General features: G+C 42.0%; 1 protein-coding gene across 2 annotated transcripts in view; it reads left to right on the top strand.

The window, feature by feature from the left end:
• Nucleotides 1–16: 16 nt before the first annotated feature.
• LOC137344497 (integrin beta-1-like) overlaps nt 17–20,129 on the top strand; it is a 101,351-nt gene continuing 81,238 nt past the window's right edge. The window contains exon 1 of one of the 2 annotated variants that reach the window (XM_068007539.1): nt 17–367. The gene's annotated coding sequence lies outside the window, so the exon portion shown is untranslated. The remainder of the gene's footprint in view (nt 368–20,129) is intronic. The other variant, XM_068007531.1, reaches the window with a different exon arrangement.

Below are 20,129 nucleotides of genomic sequence, written 5' to 3'. Positions count from 1 at the left end.
CGGCTTAGCCGCTCGGCTGAACTCGGAAATATTCGGTAACGCTCGAGGGGGAAGAGAAAGACTGACTGACTCTGACTGACTGACTGAGAGAAGGGAGCCGCCGCGGCCGCTGGACGGAGCGACGTCCCGGAGACAAACCCGAGGAGCGCTGGGACCAAAGGGGGAAACAAAACGCCGTTTGAAGCCAGAGCGTTAAAAGCGGCGAGGAGTTGGGGGTTGGCGGGGGGGGAGGAGGAGGAGAGAGCGGGATACGTTGGGTGGATAACCGGCCGCCGCCGCCCCTCGGAGGAGACCCGCCGGGCGCTTCAGGGCCAGAGGAAATCTCAGCGGCTGTAAATATCGTTAGTCAAATAGACTTTGTTTAAAGGTAAGCGGGCCCGGGGTATTAACCTGCTCGGTGTCTCACTGCTCTTTACCGTCTCTTGTCTGCCCGAGTCTGGGGGGTGGGTGGGGGGGAGAGGGAGAGAGAGAGACATCCACAAAGTCGTCAACAGGAAGATTTTTTTTCTCTCTCCGTCTCTTGCCGCAGAAAGGGCAGGAATGTGATACATGTCCTATTTTTGGGTGGGGGAGATGCAACTAGTTTAAATATATATCTTTTAACACATGTACAGAGAGGGGGGGGGAGGGGATGGGCGCTAACGCTCCAAGTCTTGTCGAGTGCAGTCTGCTGCCTGTAAATGTTAAGAGACAACTGTTTTTTTTCGTGGACATTTTTAGTATCAGAATTTGGGCATTTCTTGTCAGCTGGATTCAGGCTTTATTTCTCTCTTTCCGCCCCCCCCCCCCCCCCCGCAAAACAAAACTTTCATTCCAATTTAAAAGAGGTTCTGTATCTCTCTTCTTTACCTTTAAATGTAACCTTGAATTTTCTTAGTGACAGTTAAACACCCAAAGAATTTGTTCTAAAGGAAGCTACATAGCTTTCTCTTAATGCCCTCAAGGCGTGTATGCCTTGCCTTTTGTTTAAAAGGTCATAGAAAGATGACTGCCGTTCGCTACTTTTTTTATTACAACCAGTCATCTCAGCTTTAGCCCAAAAAAAGTGGGTAAGAAAAGGATGTCGTTTTTGACAGTTTTAGGGACATTTACGTGTATTAAAAAAATTAACTAAGATTGTGACTACCCTATGCTGTAGGTATGTTTGATCTGATTTAACAGAAATGATTTAATGACCATGTCAGGCTTTGTACTAAATTGCAAATGATGGCCTGTGACCTGTTCTGTTTGTATTTCACATTCGCCTATGCACAAATAAGGAAGTAGGTTTCGGCAGACCTAAAGAGATTCTGAAGCATATTAGCCATTCTATTTGTTAATGTACCAATTTGAATTGAGGGAAAGGAAGACGCATTTTAGTTCAGTTTTCAAGCTTTGCTTTTATTTCAGTGAAGGGAAGTATAAAAGTATTTTCCAGAGTGTATCATAAGACTAATAAAGTTCAACATTAAGACTAATATAGCTATTCTGCTTTACTTGTGACTTTCTACCTACTAACCTAAGTTTAGATCTTTGACTGTTATAACTTGTAAACTCAAGAAAAAAATGGCACCAGGTTTTTAAAACTTTGTTTTACAATTATTCTGCAGATACAGTATGTTATCATTTATATTATCACTTGCGTATCATGTATCTCAATACTGTAATGTGAATTGATGAACGACAGTTGATATACTGAAGCTAGGTTCAATCCCTGATCTCTGCTTCATTAGTTGATCTTAACTGGAGTGGCTGTAAGGATACCATCACTGGCCTCACTGGCCCTGCGCTAGAAATGGGAAAGTCAGCCAGAGTTGCCACTAGCCAGTGATTCACGACTGGAAAGCATTTGCAAATGTATCGGATGATGAGATAGTCGGGCCTGGATATGATACCTTCTTTTTAATTAGCCTACTGCAACTCACCACCTCAATTTATATATGAACAATGACTGTTACCGCAAGGTGGTAGATAGTTCCTGTGAAACTGTCGTTCCATCATGAGTCAGTATTTTTCAGGAGAGGAGAAAATTGAGGAATAAAATCAGATTCATTGTGTAAATTTTGATTGTCTTCAAGGTGAAAGTATGATGTTGTCTTGGTTGGTGAATAATGTGGTACTTTATATTGCTCCATTGTACTCGTATACACTATAACAATGTACAGAATTAAAATTCAATGACTCCCACTCCATTTAAAACATTTAGATCAGAATATTAGCTGTATGCTCCAGTCATCTTGCTATGGCTGTTGACAATGTTTGCCATCAGTCAGATTTTTTTAGGGGTGTGTTTTGTAACATTTGCATGCTTTGATACTGTACTGTAATGTGCCATGTAAACATTCTCTTAAAGACATTTGTGCAATAACTAAGGAAAACTGGTTTAAGCCAAAGTAAATAGAACAAAGCCCAATGTAAAATTGAAAAAGGACAAAGTTAATGTAATGTTTAAAATATCAAAAATTGCATTCTGTTGTCTTTGCCAAGCAATATCGCTCGACTGGGTTTTCAGGTTACCTGTTGTCGATATTTGCTGGAGAAGGTGCCTAGTGTCTGATGTGCAATCTTTCAGATGCGACATTAAACTGACGCCCCATCTGACCCCTCGGGTGGACGTAAAAAAAAATCGTACTGTACTATTCGAAGAGGAGCAAGAGATTATTCCTGGTGTCCTGGCCAATATTTATCCTTTAGCTAACATCACTAGAAACAGATCATCTGGTCATTTGACGTGTCGCTGTTATGGTACTATGCTCTGTGCAAATTGGCTGCTGCATTTCCCTACTTTACAACAATGACTCCCCTTCAAAAAAAAGTACTTCATTGGCTTGAACCACTTCAGGATGTTCTCGGGTAATAATTGTAAATTGGTTCTTACGCTACCACTCCATGCCACAGCATGTTGGAGCTGCAATGCAGAATGCTCTATTTAAAGAAGGAAGAACTTGCATTTATAAAGTGCCTTTCATGTCCTCAGGATATCCCAAAGTTCTTTATAGGCAATTAATTGTTTTTTTAAGCGTGCTTGCTGTTTTGTAGGCAAACGCAGCAGCCAGTTTGCGTTCGGCAGGGTCCCACAAACAGCAATGAGATAAATGACCAGTTAGTTTGTTCTTGGTGTTGATTTGAGGGACAAATGTTGGTCATGACACCGGATCAACTCCCTAGCTGCTCTTCGAATAATACCATGGGAGCTTACCTGAACAGGCATATGGGCCTCTGTTTAGTGTCTCATCCAAAAGACAGCACCTCTGATTATGCTGCATTCCTTTAGTACAGCAATGACGTGTCAGCCGAGGTTATGTACTTAATTCTCTGGAGTGGGGCTTGAACCCATGCTCTTCTGACTCGGGTGAGAGTTTATTCCACAGTATTGGACACGGTAAACTCCCTACCTAACAGCACTGTGGGAGAACCTTCACCGCATGGACTGCAGCGGTTCAAGAAAGCGGCTCACCACCACCTTCTCTATTAGGGATGGGCAATAAATGCTGGCCTTGCCAGCGACGCCCACACCCATGAACGAATTAAAAAAAATTATAGAGAACTAAGTGGTAATATCTCTATAGAATATAATGCTGCTTTGCCAGAAGCTTTAATGTTACACACCACTGCTAGCCTTCCTAGCTCTACATTGGAAAAATTACAACTAGTCAAAAAATCTGCCACTCACGTCCACCCTGTCTTAAATTCCACTTCCCTATCCTGGATGGTCTCTTGGCTTTCTGTGTTCCATTACGTTGACTTCAAAATCCTCAACAAATCCTTACATAATCTTGCCCGGTCTCGTCCAGCCTTGTGTCTCATTCCGCGTCCTCTATTCTACTGTGCATCCTCTGTTCCTTTGCTCCATCATCAGTAGCAGAACAGTCAGCCATTATGTCTTGCACTTTGGAATTCTTTACCTAAATATCTCTGCCTTGCTTCATTTCTTCGCACCATCAAAAACCTCAGAAGCCTATCTCTTCATTCAGTCCTTTGGTCATTTGTCTTGACTCTTTTTCTTATCCTTGGGATGTGGGTGACATGTACAAGGCTGCATTTATTTGCCATTCTTAGTTGCTCTGAGAAGGTGGTTGGTGGGCTTTTTTCTTACACTGCTGCAGTCCTTGTGGTGATGGTGTTTCCATGATGGTGTTAAGTCGGGAATTCAAGGATTCTGACCAAGCAATGATGAAGGAAAGGCAGGATTCTGTGTAACTTGATTGAATCTTGTTCTTGTGCAGTGATCTATTTTTTCCTTTGCATCCCTAACTTCCTGGCCATATGGCCATGGTAAAGATGCTTTGTAAATGCATGTTATTTTTGAGCGAGATGAGTGCTACAGAAGGAAAGTAAAACTATGGAATTATTCAGTTGAGTGTTATAAGTAACATATATCCAACTTTTGAGTAAAACCAGTTCATTGCTCTCAAATCCTAGTCCTGATGCTACCGTTGCAATACAACACTGTCAACAATAGCAGCCTGGACTGGAGGGAACTATACAGTGATGTTTCCTCTGGGGACGGTACTAGGACCACTGCTTTTTTGATATATATATTAATGACTTGGATGTACAAGGCACAATTTCAAAATTTGCTGATGTCACAAAACTTGGAAGTGTAGTGAACAGTGAGGAGGATAGTAATAGACTTCAAGACGACATAAACAGGCTGATGGAATGGATGGACACGTGGCAGATGAAATTTAACGCAGAGAAGTGCGAAGTGATACATTTTGCCAGGAAGAATGAGGAGAGGCAATATAAACTAAATGGTACAAGTGTAAAGGGAGTGCAGGAACAGAGACGCTTCGGGGTATGTGTGCACAAATCTTTGAAGGTGGCTGGACAGGTTGAGAAAGCGGTTAAAAAGGCATACAGGATCCTGGGCTTTATAAATAGAGGCATAGAGTACAAAAGCAAGGAAGTTACGTTGCATCTTTATAAAACACTGGATCAGGCACAACTGGAGTATTGTGTCCAATTCTGGGTACCTTACTTTAGGAAAGATGTGAAGGCCTTAGAGAGGGTGCAGAAAAGATTTACTAGAATGGTTCCAGGGATGAGGGACTTCAGTTATGTGGATAGACTGGAGAAGCTGGGGTTAAGGACATAAATAGGAGCAGGGTTGTTCTCCTTAGAACAGAGAAGGTTAAGAGGCGATTTGATAGAAGTGTTCAAAATCATATGAAGGGTTTAGATAGAGTAAATAAAGAGAGACTGTTCCTAATGACAGAAGGGTCGAGAACCAGAGGGGACAGATTTAAGGTGATTGGCAAAAGAACTAAAGGCAACATGAGAAAAAACTTTTTTACGCAGCGAGTAGTTATGATCTGGAATGAGTTGTCTGAAAGGGTGGTGGAAGCAGATTCAGTTGTTGCTTTCAAAAAGGAATTGGATAAATATCTGAAGGGAAAAAATTTGCAAGGCTATGGGGAAAGAGCGGGGGAATGGGGCTAACTGGATTGTTCTTACAAAGAGCCGGCACGGGCTCGATGGGCCACATGGCCCCCTGCATTATAACCATTCTATGAAACATTTCTGGTTACACTGTAATATCAATAATTGTGATTTTTGCACTACTGTGTATGGATCTTTCCCTGACATCAGGCAATGTCCACAGCCAGATATTTGAAGTCACAGTCGCAATTTTCACTGCAAATGTGTTGATACTATTACTCTGAAATCAACTCAGCAATTTTCAAATGAATAACCGCCCGGCAGTATAAAGTGAGCGTTAAGTGAAATGTGAATGCTTATATAATATGAATTATTGTACTTCAGATGCGCTGTAATGTATTAGGTCTTACCAAAGTGTCAGTTAATTTTTTTGTGCGTAGGTGGTTAACTGTCCTTCAGTTGAGCGTAAAGATCGTAACTATTTATTTACTCGTTGCTGTTAAACTTCATTGTTCGTGTATTCACACATGTGTTCATATGGTCTCTGGAGCACTGAAATAAAAGAAATGGCCATAGATTGATTTCTCCCCCCGCCACTTTCTACACTATTTCCTGTTGGCCAGGAAAGTTATCACAGTTATCTCAGCCATGTTTTCTGTTAATTTCTTGCCGTTTATGTCATGGTTGTTCATGATTGATGCTGCTTTGTGTATCACTGTCTGTCACCTTTTAAATTTTTCATATAACATGTCTACTGAGTGGAGAATTGTCTTGCAATCTTACCTCTGTGTAGTTTTTCTTCTCCCATTTGATGTTCAAGGTAGATGATGAAGTAGGGCTATCAGGAATCTTTGGAACTTTGTGTCAAAATCCTCTGGCTCTGCTCCATAATTTGTGTTAATCCTTAAATGCCGGGGGGGTCAAATTAAACTCTTTTACTGCAGGCAAGTTTTGATTAATTTTATTGAAAGTGTTTATTGTATTTGCGGACCAGAAGAAGCCTCAAGTTATTCTTGATTAGAGTCTGGTATGCAGTAGAAACAAGTAGTCTAAGAATGTCGTCTTGCTTACACTTTGACTCACCTGACGAAGGAGCAAAGCTTCGAAAGCTTGTGATTTCAAATAAAGCTGTTGGACTATAACCTGGTGTTGTGCGACTCCTTACATTTGTCCACCCCAGTCCATCACCGCCATCTCCCCATCTTTGTTTTTGGCCAATGCAGAGCGAATTAGAAGCTGTTCTGTGTATTTCACCATGTAGAAAATTCTGTTCATAGCAACCACAAACCCTATCAAAATTGTTATCTTTATTTATTTATTTATTTAAAGCTCCGAGACTGTTAAACTGTAGTGTGGTTCATGTGGTCCACAAGCTCCTGTCCTACAACAATTGTGTGCGATCCAATTCAGTGTGGAGGCTGCAGTAAAATAGCTGACACGATGTGCCTATATACCACCTCAGAGTGGGAAGGCATCTTGATTCTCCATTTGTAACAAATGGTTGCTTTGTGCTGTGCATGAAAGCGCAGTCAATTATGTTTGCTGTGGTTGGACTGGATGAGAGCAATATGGCAGTAGCACCAGCAATATATTCCTCCAATGTCATTCAGGTCTTTAGGGTGCATTTTTGCATGATCTGAAGCATGGGTCTTATAGGGAGCAAGCCTGTACTTTGTATCTTCTGTATCTTCTCTCAATAGCACTTACGCTTTACAGGACTTGGTGATTTTTTGCAATAAGCCAATTAAAAATTAGCTGTTACTACTGGAAACACATTAAAAATTCAGTTTAATAACCTGCCTGCTCAAACCAAAAAGCTAAACAGAATAAAAACATGAGCCAGTGTCAGAAAAACATGGCAAGTAGAATTTTAAAAGGCTGGGGTGTGCTGTCAGGTGCCATTATAATAGAGCATACAGTTTTCAAAGAAGTCAAACCATCCATGGCAGGCTAAAACTAGTAACACAACATCAAAACAGTACTAAGATTGCTGTGATGCAAGAAGGTGCTACATGAATCCATTTGCCTGAAGTAGAAGGAGACTGATACATTCAGTGTTGGGTGTGCTTTTTTTTGGTAATCTCAGCATGCATGTTTGGCCACTCTACTAATTTGTTTGTGTGACTAGGTGATGTCTTCATTGTGAATTAAGGGTGCTCAGGCTTGCAGCAAACAAAAGCAAATTGTTGTTTGATATCAAGCACAAAATGTCCAATTTACAGGTTTTCTTTTTAATTTCCAAGACGAAATTGAAATATCCCACCTTTCCAAGGGAAATCTGCACTCCTAGATTTCTGGCCCTAAGTCACTTTTTTTTCTTGTATGTTGCTACATGTACAAAAAAGTACAGTGCAAGTGTGTTCTTAGATTGTAAAATTTTCACCTTTTTATATACACTGTATTTTTATAGGCATGAGGTTTTAGTTTATGCCATTTTTGGAAAGCCAAGCTCTACTTCCAATCAGAGGTAATTTTTAAAGAGTGCTTACTAAAGTGAGGGATGCTAATGTTGGAAAATGATTCACAGCATTTCTTCACCAAGACCATTTTAATGGCCTTTGATTGCACTTTTCCACTTTACATCGAATGTCAATGTCTTGTATTCCTGGTCATGTGCTATAATCAGACTAAAGGAAAGGACTTACATTTTTATACCAACTACAAGAGGTCGCAAAGTGCTTTACAGCCAATGAAATACTTTTTAAAGTCACTGTTGCAATGTGGGGAAACATGGCAGCCATTTTGCACACAGCAAGGTTCCACTAAACAGCAATGAGATACATGACCAGATAATTTTTTTTAGTGATGTTGGTTGAAGGATATGTGTTGACCAGGACACTGGGAGATCTCCGCGCTCTTCTTCCACCTGAGAGCGCAGACGTGGCCTTGGTTTAACATCTCATCTGAAAGACTGTGTCTCCCACAGTAAAGCACCCCCTCAGCACTACACTGAAGTGTCAGCCCGGATTATGTGCTGAAGTCTCTGGAATGGAACTTGAACCCACGACATGACTTTATTTTTAATTCCTTCATGGGATGTGGGTGTCGCTGGCAAGGCCAGCATTTATTGCCCATTCCTAATTGCCCTTGAGAAGGTGGTGGTGAGCCACCTTCTTGAACCACCGCAGTCCCTGTGGTGACGGTTCTCCCACAGTGCTGTTGGGAAGGGAGTTCCAGGATTTTGACCCAGCGACGATGAAGGAACGGCGATATATTTCCAAGTCGGGATGGTGTGTGACTTGGAGGGGAACGTGCAGGTGGTGGTGCTCCTATGTGCCTGCTTCCCTTGTCCTTCCAGGTGGTAGACGTTGCAGGTTTGGGAGGTGCTGTGGAAGAAGCCTTGGCGAGTTGCTGCAGTGCATCCTGTAGATGGTACACACTGCAGCCATGCTGCACTGGTGGTGAAGGGAGTGAATGTTTAGGATGGTGGATGGGGTGCCAATCAAGCAGGCTGCTTTGTCCTGGATGATGTCAAGCTTCTTGAGTGTTGTTGGAGCTGCATTCATCCAGGCAAGTGGAGGGTATTCTGTCACACTCCTGACTTGTGCCTTTATAGATGGTGGAATGGCTTTGGGGAGTCAGGAGGTGAGTCACTTGCTGCAGAATCCCCAGCCGCTGACCTGCTCTTGTCGCCACAGTATTTATATGGCTGGTCCGGTTAGGTTTCTGGTCAATGGTGACCCCCAGGATATTGATGGGGGATTCGGCGATGGTAATACCGTTGAATGTCAAGGGAAGGTGATTGGACTCTCTTTTTGGAGATGGTCATTGCCTTGCACTTATCTGGTGCGAATATTACTTGCCACATATCAGCCCAAGCCTGGATGTTGTCCAGGTCTTGCTGCATGCGGGCACGGACTTGGAGGCAAGAGTGTCACCACTGAGCTAAGGCTCACCCCTAAAGCTTCCTTGGCTGCTGGAACTGTACACCCACTTGAATTTCAACAGGTATAATACCAGACACGTAACATTTCTGCACTGTCTGCTTGAAGTGAAACACACCTATCAATGCAGTTGTATATTCAGTACTAACCCGTAGATTTGGGTTATTCTCGAGAATACTATTGAGCTGCATGCACTAGGGTGGTTTCAAGTCTATCACTGGCAGTGATGGTGGTGGAAACAATTTGAGATGATGAATTGAAAGTGACATTTGTGCTTCCCAATGGCTCAGCGAATTTATCCAGTCAATGCTTGAATCAGTTGTAGCCTAATCCAAGGTTGTCAGTATGGCTACTTCACTGGTGGTTTTGTTTTCCTATTGTGTTCCTTTGAAGGAGCTCTGTGAACATTTTGAAACATTTGTCATTGCCTTGGACTATCCAAAGTCTTTGACTGGGTTGACACCATATTCCAATGAATGGTTTACATCCAAAGTTAATCCGGCTTTTCTCTATATAGGTGCTGATAAGTTGACTGTATTTCTAGCATTTCTGTTTTTATTTTTGGCACCATGTAACAAGTTACCATGGCCTTCTATGGTTATCCAGTTTCCCCTGAAATTATTGCTCTGGCTTATCTTCTGACTGACTCTTATTTTCCATTAATCCAGTGGTTCATGAGTTCATCAAAGATAGTTTCCTCATGTGTCTCGTAAGTCTAACCAGCTATCATCACCTCTTATAGATGGCTCTATCTTATTTCTTGTCCATATCTCCTCAGACCTTAAATGGAACTCCCCTGGGAAACAGGATTAGAATAGATAGTTCCTGTTGAGCCTGTATCGTCCAATAGCCATTTTCTGTTCAGTAACTTCTACAATTCCACAGCCCCTCCAATTGCTAAATCTGTTTTTATGCTAAAAGCCACTTTTCTCCTCAAATTCATAATTCTCTATAAAGCCCCATTCCACTCGAGTGGAGCATTGCTGCCATATATGGAGAGGGTTTCTTCTTGCTGGTTGATTCTCTACTGGTGTTTGGATCTACGGGCACTGGATGCTCTGATTCATTGGCCAAGGGAGCAGTGATTGTGTTTGAGCCTTAAGTATTAGTGCACTATTCACTCTCCTAGTCTAACTGGTTCTTTCCCAGGATCTCAAACTTGTGGAACACAGTACATCTTCAGGCATTTAAAACCCAAGCTTGCTATTACCCATTTACAATTTCCAGATTAATTTCCTCTTCTTTTCGACATTCGGCACCTGTGTTAATGGGCTATGTCCATTCACTGTTTTATTCAAATAAGTACCAGGTTCAAATCGCTCAGTGGCTGAGTTAGCTGATCTCAGCTGGGCAGCATTGTGGTGCTGTAATTGGATTAGGGAGAGGAAAATCAGTCAGTATTCCTGCTCCGTATCACTATTCCGTGCTGGAAATGTTTGTATGTTGAGTGAGAACAGGGCTCCCTATGTTTAAATAATCTGATACTGGATGTCAAGGCACGCATGAGTAATTGCCATTTGGACAGGTACCAGAGGGCACTGGTGCCTGTGGAACTGTATCCCAACAAGGAGTCAGTACCTTCAGGAGAGAAAGAGGAGCATGCGGTATTAAAACATATTGGCTTAAGTGTAAATTTTCTGTTGCCTCGTGACAACATTAAAGAGCATATTTTAATCCCAACTTTAGAAAACCATCCCTGTGCCCAAGTAAATTGTACCATTTTTTTTGCCCAAGTCATTTTATCACACTTAAGATGGACAGTTATTGTTGAAATTTTTTTGTACACTATGGACACGTCTAATCAGGTATAAGGAAAGAGATTCAAAACCAGTTCCTAGATTTGAACAGATGGTGTGCTTAACTAGCTCTGCTGTTTAGTTTTTCCATTTATTCTCCCTAAGCATTCAGAATATTTGATTATTGTGGTGTCTTGGGCTTGCATTACTGCTGCAGTTTGGTTTTCATCTGTCATTCCACACATGGTGAGTTCTAAAAGATGGTTTTGAGAGCAAAAGTCAGCTATTATAAGGAGGAAAAGAAGAGTTATCTCTACTTGTCAGGCTCCAAATAGCTTACATTTGTTACAAGGCGTATTTGGCATTTGAGGATACAGGCTCCTCAACAGGAATTATCCATTCTAATTACATTTAAGGTCTGAGGAGATACGGGCAAGAATGAAGATGTTCCCAAATGCCTTGGAATATTTTTCTATGTTAAAGGTGCTATATAAATGCAATAACCTCCTGCATTTATATAGCACCTTTAACATAGAAAAACATCCCAAGGCATAAACAAAATGTGGGTGCCAAGCCACAGAAGAAGATATTAGAACGGGTGACCAAAAGCTTAGTCAAAATGTTGAGTTTTAAGGAGGGTATTGAAGGCGTGGAGAGGCAGAGTAGTTTAAGGGGGGAATTTCAAACTGAAGGCATGGCCGCCAAAGGCGTGCGAAGGTAGAGGGTTCACAAAAAAACAGAGTTGGAGGAATGGAGGGTTCGATTTTAGAGCCAGAGGAGGTTACAGATATTGGGAGGGATGAGGCCATAAGGGACTGAAACAAAAGGATGAGAATTTTAATCATTTGAGGGGGCTGAAGCCGATGTAGGTAAGCAAGCACAGGTGTGGGATAGGACACAGAGCAGAGTTTTGGCTGATCTGAAGTTTATCTTTGGTGGAGAATGGGAAGCTGGCCAGGAGAGCATTGGAATAGTCGAACGTGGCGGTGACAAAGGCACAGATGAGGGTTTCATGGATGGGCTGAGATCGGAGCAGAGGTGGAAGATGTTGATGGGGGTGGAAGTTGGCAGTTCTTGTGATGGAGAGGATATGGGGTTGAAAGCTCAACTCAGGGCTGAATAGGATACCAAGGTTGTGAACAGTTTGGTTCAGCCTGAGACACTGGTCGGAAGGTGGATGGAATCAATGGCAAGAGTATAGAGCTTATGACGAGGCCCAAAGATGATGGCTTTGGTTTTCCCAATGTTTACTTGGAAGAAATTGTGGCTCATCCAATACTGGATGTTGATCAAGCAGCCTGATAAAACAATCAGTGGAGGGGTTGAAAGGGGTGGTAGAGAGGTAGAACTGGGTGTTGTCAGCATGACACCATGTCTGCGAATGTTGTCTGTGGCCGCATGTTCCAGTCATGAATGGTGATGGACAATTAAACAACTAATGGGAGGAGGAGGTTCTGTAAATATCCCCATCCTCAATGATGGCAGAGTCCAGCACATGAGTGCAAAAGACAAGGCTGAAGGGTTTGCAACCATCTTCAGCCAGAAGTGCCGAGTGGATGATCCATCTCTACCTCCTCCTGATATCCCACCATCACAGAAGCCAGTCTTCAGCCAATTGGATTCACTCCACGTGATATCAAGAAACGGCTGAGTGCACTGGATACAACAAAGGCTATGGGCCCCGTCAATATCCCGTCTGTAGTGCTGAAGACTTGTGCTCCAGAACTAGCTGCGCCTCTAGCCAAGCTGTTCCAGTACAGCTACAACACTGGCATCTACCCGATAATGTGGAAAATTGCCCAGGTATGTCCTGTCCACAAAAAGCAGGACAAATCCAATCCAGCCAATTACCGCCCCATCAGTCTACTCTCAATCATCAGCAAAGTGATGGAAGGTGTCGTCGACAGTGCTGTCAAGCGGCAATTACTCGCCAATAACCTGCTCACCGATGCTCAGTTTGGGTTCTGCCAGGACCACTCGGCTCCAGACCTCATTACAGCCTTGGTCCAAACATGGACAAAAGAGCTGAATTCCAGAGGTGAAGTGAGTGACTGCCCTTGACATCAAGGCAGTATTTGACCGAGTGTGGCACCAAGGAGCCCTAGGAAAATTGAAGTCAATGGGAATCAAGGGGAAAACTCTCCAGTGGCTGGAGTCATACCTAGCACAAAGGAAGACAGGTAGTGGCTGTTGGAGGCCAATCATCTCAGCCCCAGGACATTGCTGCAGGAGTTCCTCAGGGCAATGTCCTAGGCCCAACCATCTTCAGCTGCTTCATCAATGACCTTCCCTCCATCATAAGGTCAGAAATGGGGCTGTTCGCTGATTGCCCAAGTTCAGTTCCATTCGCAACCCCTCAGATAATGAAGCAGTCCGTGCCTGCAGTCAGCAAGACCTGGACAACATACAGGCTTGGGCTGATAAGTGGCAAGTAACATTCATGCCAGGCAATGACCATCTCCAACAAGAGAGTGTCCAACCATCTCTCCTTATCATTCAACGGCATTACCATCCCCCACCATCAACATCCTGGGGGTCACCATTGACCAGAAACTTAACTGGACCAGCCACATAAGTACTGTGGCTACAAAAGCAGGTCAGAGGCTGGGTATTTTGTGGCGAGTAACTCACCACCTGACTGCCCAAAGCCTTTCCAACATCTACAAGGCACAAGTCAGGAGTGTGATGGAATATTCTCCACTTGCCTGGATGAGTGCAGCTCCAACAACACTCAAAAAGCTCGACACCATTCAGGACAAAGCAGCCCACTTGATTGGCACCCCATTCACCACCGGCGCTCTGTGGCTGCAGTGGGTACCATCCACATGATGCACTGCAGCAACTTGCCAAGGCTTCTTCGACAGCACCTCCCAAACCTGCGACCTCTACCACCTAGAAGGACAAGGGCAGCAGGCACATGCACGTTCCCCTCCAAGTCACACACCATCCCAACTTGGAAATATATCGCCGTTCCTTCATTGTCGCTGGGTCAAAATCCTAGAACTCCCTCCCTAACAGCACTGTGGGAGAACCTTCACCACATGGACTGCAGCGGTTCAAGAAGGCAGCTCACCACCACCTTTTCAAGGGCAATTAGGGATGGGCAATAAATGCTGGCCTTGCCAGTGACGCCCACATCCCATTGAATGAATTTTTTTTTAAAAGTTACTGCTTCAAGCCCCACTCCAGAGACTTGAGCGCCTTAATCTAGACTGGCATTTCAGTACTAATGGAGTACAGTACAAGTACAGTTCCTCCAGTACTAAGGGAGTGCTGTACTGTTGGAGGTGCCCTTTTTCTGATAAGATGTTAAACTGAGGCACAGTCCACTCCAGAGGTGGACATAAAAGATTCCAAAGCACTTTTCAAAGAGAAGAGGAGTTCTCAGTGTCCCGGCTAACATTTATCCCTCAATCGATTCCACTAAAAACAGATTAACTGGTCGTTTATCTCATTGCCGTTTGTAGTACCTTGCTGTGCTGTGCATGGCTTCAATACAATAATGATTACACTTTGAAAGCAGTTCATTGGCTGTGCAGTACTTTAGGATGTCCTGAGGACATAAAAGGCACTTTGTCAGAACAAAAGATCAGAAGTAGGCCATTCAGCCCCTCAAGCCTAATCCGCTATTAATTTAGATCCTGGCAGATTGTACCTCCACTCCATTTTACCTGCCTTTGATCCCGATCCCTTTATACTCTTACCTAATAAAAAAAAAAGTCTATCTCAGCCTTGAAAATTTCATTTGACCCAGCATTCACAGCCTTTTGTAGGAGAGAATTCCACATTTCCACTACCCTTTATAGGGCTCTGTGGTTTTACCCCTGAATGTCTTATCTCTAAGTGCAAGTTCTCTCTTTTCTCCTTCCTTCTCTCTCTCTCTCTCTCTCTCTCTCTCTCTCCCCCTTTGTCTGTGTCTGTGTCTCTCTCTCTCTCTCTCCCTTTGTCTGTGTCTGTCTCCTCTCCCTTTGTGTGTGTGTGTCTGTCTCTCTCTCCTCTCCCTTTGTCTGTGTGTGTCTGTCTCTCTCTCCTCTCCCTTTGTCTGTGTGTGTCTGTCTCTCTCTCTCCTCTCCCTTTGTCTGTGTGTGTCTCCTCTCCCTTTGTCTGTGTGTGTCTCCTCTCCCTTTGTCTGTGTGTGTCTCCTCTCCCTTTGTGTGTGTGTCTGTCTCTCTCTCCTCTCCCTTTGTCTGTGTGTGTCTGTCTGTCTCTCCTCTCCCTTTGTCTGTGTGTGTGTCTCTCTCTCCTCTCCCTTTGTCTGTGTGTGTCTGTCTGTCTCTCTCTCTCCTCTCCCTTTGTCTGTGTGTGTCTGTCTGTCTCTCTCTCTCCTCTCCCTTTGTCTGTGTGTGTCTGTCTGTCTCTCTCTCTCCTCTCCCTTTGTCTGTGTGTGTCTGTCTGTCTCTCTCTCTCCTCTCCCTTTGTCTGTGTGTGTCTGTCTGTCTCTCTCTCTCCTCTCCCTTTGTCTGTCTGTCTCTCTCTCTCTCCTCTCCCTTTGTCTGTCTGTCTCTCTCTCTCTCTCTCCTCTCCCTTTGTCTGTCTGTCTCTCTCTCTCTCTCTCCTCTCCCTTTGTCTGTCTGTCTCTCTCTCTCTCTCTCCTCTCCCTTTGTCTGTCTGTCTCTCTCTCTCTCCTCTCCCTTTGTCTGTGTGTCTGTCTGTCTCTCTCTCTCCTCTCCCTTTGTCTGTGTGTCTGTCTGTCTGTCTCTCTCTCTCTCCTCTCCCTTTGTCTGTGTGTGTCTGTCTGTCTCTCTCTCTCTCTCCTCTCCCTTTGTCTGTGTGTGTCTGTCTGTCTCTCTCTCTCTCCTCTCCCTTTGTCTGTGTGTGTCTGTCTGTCTCTCTCTCTCCATTGCAGCCACTCAACCCCATTTATGTTCTCCTTTACAGGGAAAGAATTGTTGTCTGTCTTCTGTCGCTGGAAGGCTGGATGTGAAGTTAGACTCGATAAATCTACATTTGACCTCATTGTAGATCTCTGCTTCCATTGGACACTGGGGCTTGTCTCAAAGTGTACCTGGTTGTGCTCTGGGCGTAGAGATAAGATTGCTATGCAGTGATTCAAAGATTTGCAGTGTTGTATTTGCCAAAGCCTGGAATGTTAAAATGTATCGCCATCGGCTATTTTTCCTCCTTCACCCAACACACCTCCAGGAGGAGTAATACCAACTTGCTCGTACTTGACAGATTTTCTGTCCAGTCAGGGATAGTTCGTTCATAATTTTATTTTTTTAGTATAAAAAATTGTGTGCAAGATTAGCTTCCCCTCGTGGACTGTACTGTTAGGAAAATTGAGCCGTCCACAGTTCCTGTTACCACTTGAAAACCAGTATCAAAATTATATCTCTTGGTTGTCTAAAGAATGTACGTCTTGTTTTCTTGCCAGTACAATTTTGGTCATTTTATTTTGCTGCTGTCAATTGTTGAATATTTAAATTTAGGCTGTCTTATTCTTGACAATTTGCATATTGAAATGCTCTCCCAAAAAAGCACGAAAACATGTATGTATTTAAGAATCTGAATGTTGATGATTCCAGGTCACTGCACTATTGGTTAAATGTGCTTCTTGCATACTTTTTGTGCTGCTATTTGTAGGATTGTTGTAATTACTTGTATACCGAATGAAGCTTTTTGACAATTGATTTGTTGCAAGTTATTTAGACAATTTCTTGAAATGTTCTTTATTGAAGATTAAACTAGGTCTTATGAGTGCTTAATAGTAGGTAAAGGGCTTGTGGTTTCTTTTGAAGTAAACAAACACCTTGAAAAATAGTTGTCTGCTTCTGTCTTAATACAGCATCGTTATGAATACCATGATATATTGCATAAACCAGCAAGAACTACCGCTTCCCCTTCCATGCAGGTATTCGATTGTTGAGGCAGCATTGTGGTTTAAAGTTGCACAACAATACTGCTCAACATTGAGGGTCAGCTAGTGGAGATATTAGAGAACACCCTCACCAAGCCACAAAGCTGCATTGTTGCTCTGGCCTCTTTCTCATGTGAGGGTGTTGCTCACCATCACAACAGTTTGTTAATGTTCAATTTGTAAAAGAGAATAAGAAAAGATGGCTCATGGCATCCTTGGAAGGAAAGTTAATATTTTGATTTTTGGAAAAGGTTAAATGTTTACTTCAGTTCTGATGGGTCATTGATCTGAAACGTTAACTCTGTTTCTTCCTTCACAGATGCTGCCTGACTTGCTGAGTATTTCCAGAATTTTCTGTTTTTATTTCAGATGTTTACTTCAAATGTTTTTAGAGCTGAATTAAAATAACATCCTATTTTCCTTCCTGAAAACAATCTGATTTAGATCCTGATTCGCCAGTAAACGAGAGTAAATACTGCACATTGTGTTCGTACACACTACTAAACCTGCTTACTAAGCATTTAAATTTGAAGTAACATTTAACTCCAATTTTGTTGAACATGTTTGTCATTTTAATTTAAATGTATAATGGAGTACTGAATTGCCTAAAAGTTAAGGTGGAAGTAAAAATAGTACCTGAAGAAATTAGGCTATATCAGTTTCTGTATTTGGAAAACTTAAGATTGGTGTGAGCGCATAAAGGCCTTTGGGAATTTCTGTAAAGAAAAGTCAGCATGGTGTTAACTGCAGACTGTATTGGCTGAGCTAGGTGTGTCCACCAAAGGTTGGAATTGTTATGCTACTGGAAAAAAAATGCTTAAAGAAAGTGAACTGCACCAGACCCTATAAAGTATTTTTCATTTTATTTGAAGTTGTACAGTGCAGTGACCCCTTATATCTTGGTGTCTATTTTCCTTTTGATGCAAACAGGATGTGGCTTGTGTAGACTTATTTTATTAAAGTGGCAAACAAGCATTGATGGGTGCACTTGATGTATACAGACAGTCTCTTGAGATGTAAAACTTTATAAGGCTGTCTTCAACTTTGTTTAATTTTTTAGGAGTATTTTAATCTGCTTAGGGGAGGAAAGTAATACAATCCTTCCAAAATTTGAGATTCAGTCATGTATGGTGACTTTTTTGTATTGTCTTTCCAGCTGACAAAAATGTAAAAGTGTGGAATCTGTAAGGGAAATGGTTTTAATGCTCAACTATTTCCTTCACTTTGTACATATGAGGGTCTGCAGTGTGGTCATTTTAGAGTGGATTGCTATAATTCCAGTTATTTTAACTGAGTTATTGCATTCCAGAGGAAGAGGCTAATTGCACTGTTCCTTGCTGTTTGGAAAATGTTACTCAAGATGAGTGTGAATCATTGTGAATCTGGCCTCCAATTCCCAGTCTGACATTTGTGAGGAAACTAGATTGGCATTCAGAAATAATGATGTGGAGATGCCGGTGATGGACTGGGGTTGACAATTGTAAACAATTTTACAACACCAAGTTATAGTCCAGCAATTTTAAAATAAATTGCTGGACTATAACTTGGTGTTGTAAAATTGTTTACAATTCAGAAATAAAACCAACCTACCTTATGCTATAGGAATAAATGGGAGGGTCACTGTTCTGAACTGATGCTATCAAACCAGGTTTTTATATTAAAAAAAAGTGGAATTGGAAATTGTTGGCTGCTTGACGAGCAGAAATTTCTAAAGTGTACCATAAACAAACTAAAGAAACTCCTAAGTGACCGTACCTAAAATGCGCATCTATTAAACCCAAGGTTATTGGTGAATGTCGGTGGACTAATTTATCATGAAGGGCATCAGCATGATCCTGTCTTCAGCTGATACACTGTAGATGCACTTTCCAACAGAGTCATTGGACACCAGGAGCTGGCACCTTAATTTCCCATCCTCCTTTTCTCTTTTCCTCTGCCCCTCCCCACTAAAAAATAAATTCCCAGGGGCTTAGATTGCTAAATTAATATAAACTTTTTTTGGGGTAAATGATCCTATTTATATAGTCAATGAAGGAATGAATGTATGTTACTAATGATGGAGGAGGTATCAATGCAGAGAGAGGAAACTGCCTTAATAGGTACCTGTCATGAGCATTATTGCAGTTGACAAACTGATGAGCATTCCTATTACTAGTAGCATACAGTTTAGTGCGAAGTATGAGTCTAAATAGGATGCTGATTTCAAAACTTGATCACTACAATTTTTCAACAAATAAAAGTTATGCAGTGTCTTGTCATGTGTGAGAAATGTTTATACCACAGCACCAGTAGGATGCGAGGTCATTCCTGCAGTTCTGAGATGAGCTGTCCTGGTGGGCTAACTGAGACTGGGGAATCATGAAGTCCCTGAAAGATGTGGGAGATGGTTAAAGGAAGTTAATGCATGCACCATCTAGACCAATATTGGTAGTTGGCCAACACCTTGATGTTGGAGTGTTGCAAAGGGACCTGAAAGACTTCAAAATAGCCAGAGGTAGAGATAACATCTACTTCATGACTGGTTCAGCAGTTTCAACTGATTAGGCATTGCAGCTGAGTGATTTTATTGTATATAGTTTAAGCAGGAAAAATAGATTTTTGATACAAGAGAAAATATTTGCTCCAAAACCACTATCCTTCACTCGGATCAGTTTTAATCTGATTCCAGTTTAGTTTTAATCTCTTCCAACAACTAGAAATTTTGTTTTATCTCTAGATAAATTTACCAAATTTTTCATGATTATTGTTTACATGACTACAGATCAAAATTAAATAATCTAAATCTGACTTTATAAATTCATTTTTTCCAGACTTGTAGAAAATTATACTTCCTTTATCTTTCCATTCCTCCTTCAAAAAGATTTAATATTACCACAAATGCAGTGTTTCGACAAACACAATTCCTTCAGAGTGGGAAGTTAATGCCAAGCATAATTGGAGTTCCCCCATATTCAAACCTTCCAGGCCCACTCTGACAATACTTTTCTAGCACAAAGTTGATCATCTTAAAATTTGGCATTTTAGTTTGGGTTTTAGTAACCTCTCCAATTCTTGCAATGTCAAATGTGCTCACATTACGATCACTGGTACTTTTTTAAAAAAAAAAGCCTCATCCAGCTTTGTGTTGGAAATTTGATCATCTCTATTACTCATAATCAAATCCAGGATGGTTTCTCCCCTTGGCTCTTTTACAAATTGAGTTATAAAGCAGTCTTCCATTAACTCTCAAAATCCCTTCCTTGTCTTATCAGTAGAGACATCATTCTTTATATAGATATAAAGAAAGAAATT

This window comes from Heptranchias perlo, chromosome 2 (assembly GCF_035084215.1).
Source record: "Heptranchias perlo isolate sHepPer1 chromosome 2, sHepPer1.hap1, whole genome shotgun sequence".
In the NCBI taxonomy this organism is placed as follows: Eukaryota; Metazoa; Chordata; class Chondrichthyes; order Hexanchiformes; family Hexanchidae; genus Heptranchias; species Heptranchias perlo.
Note: the sequence above shows the minus strand (reverse complement) of the source record. Positions and strands in the feature narration are given on the sequence as shown.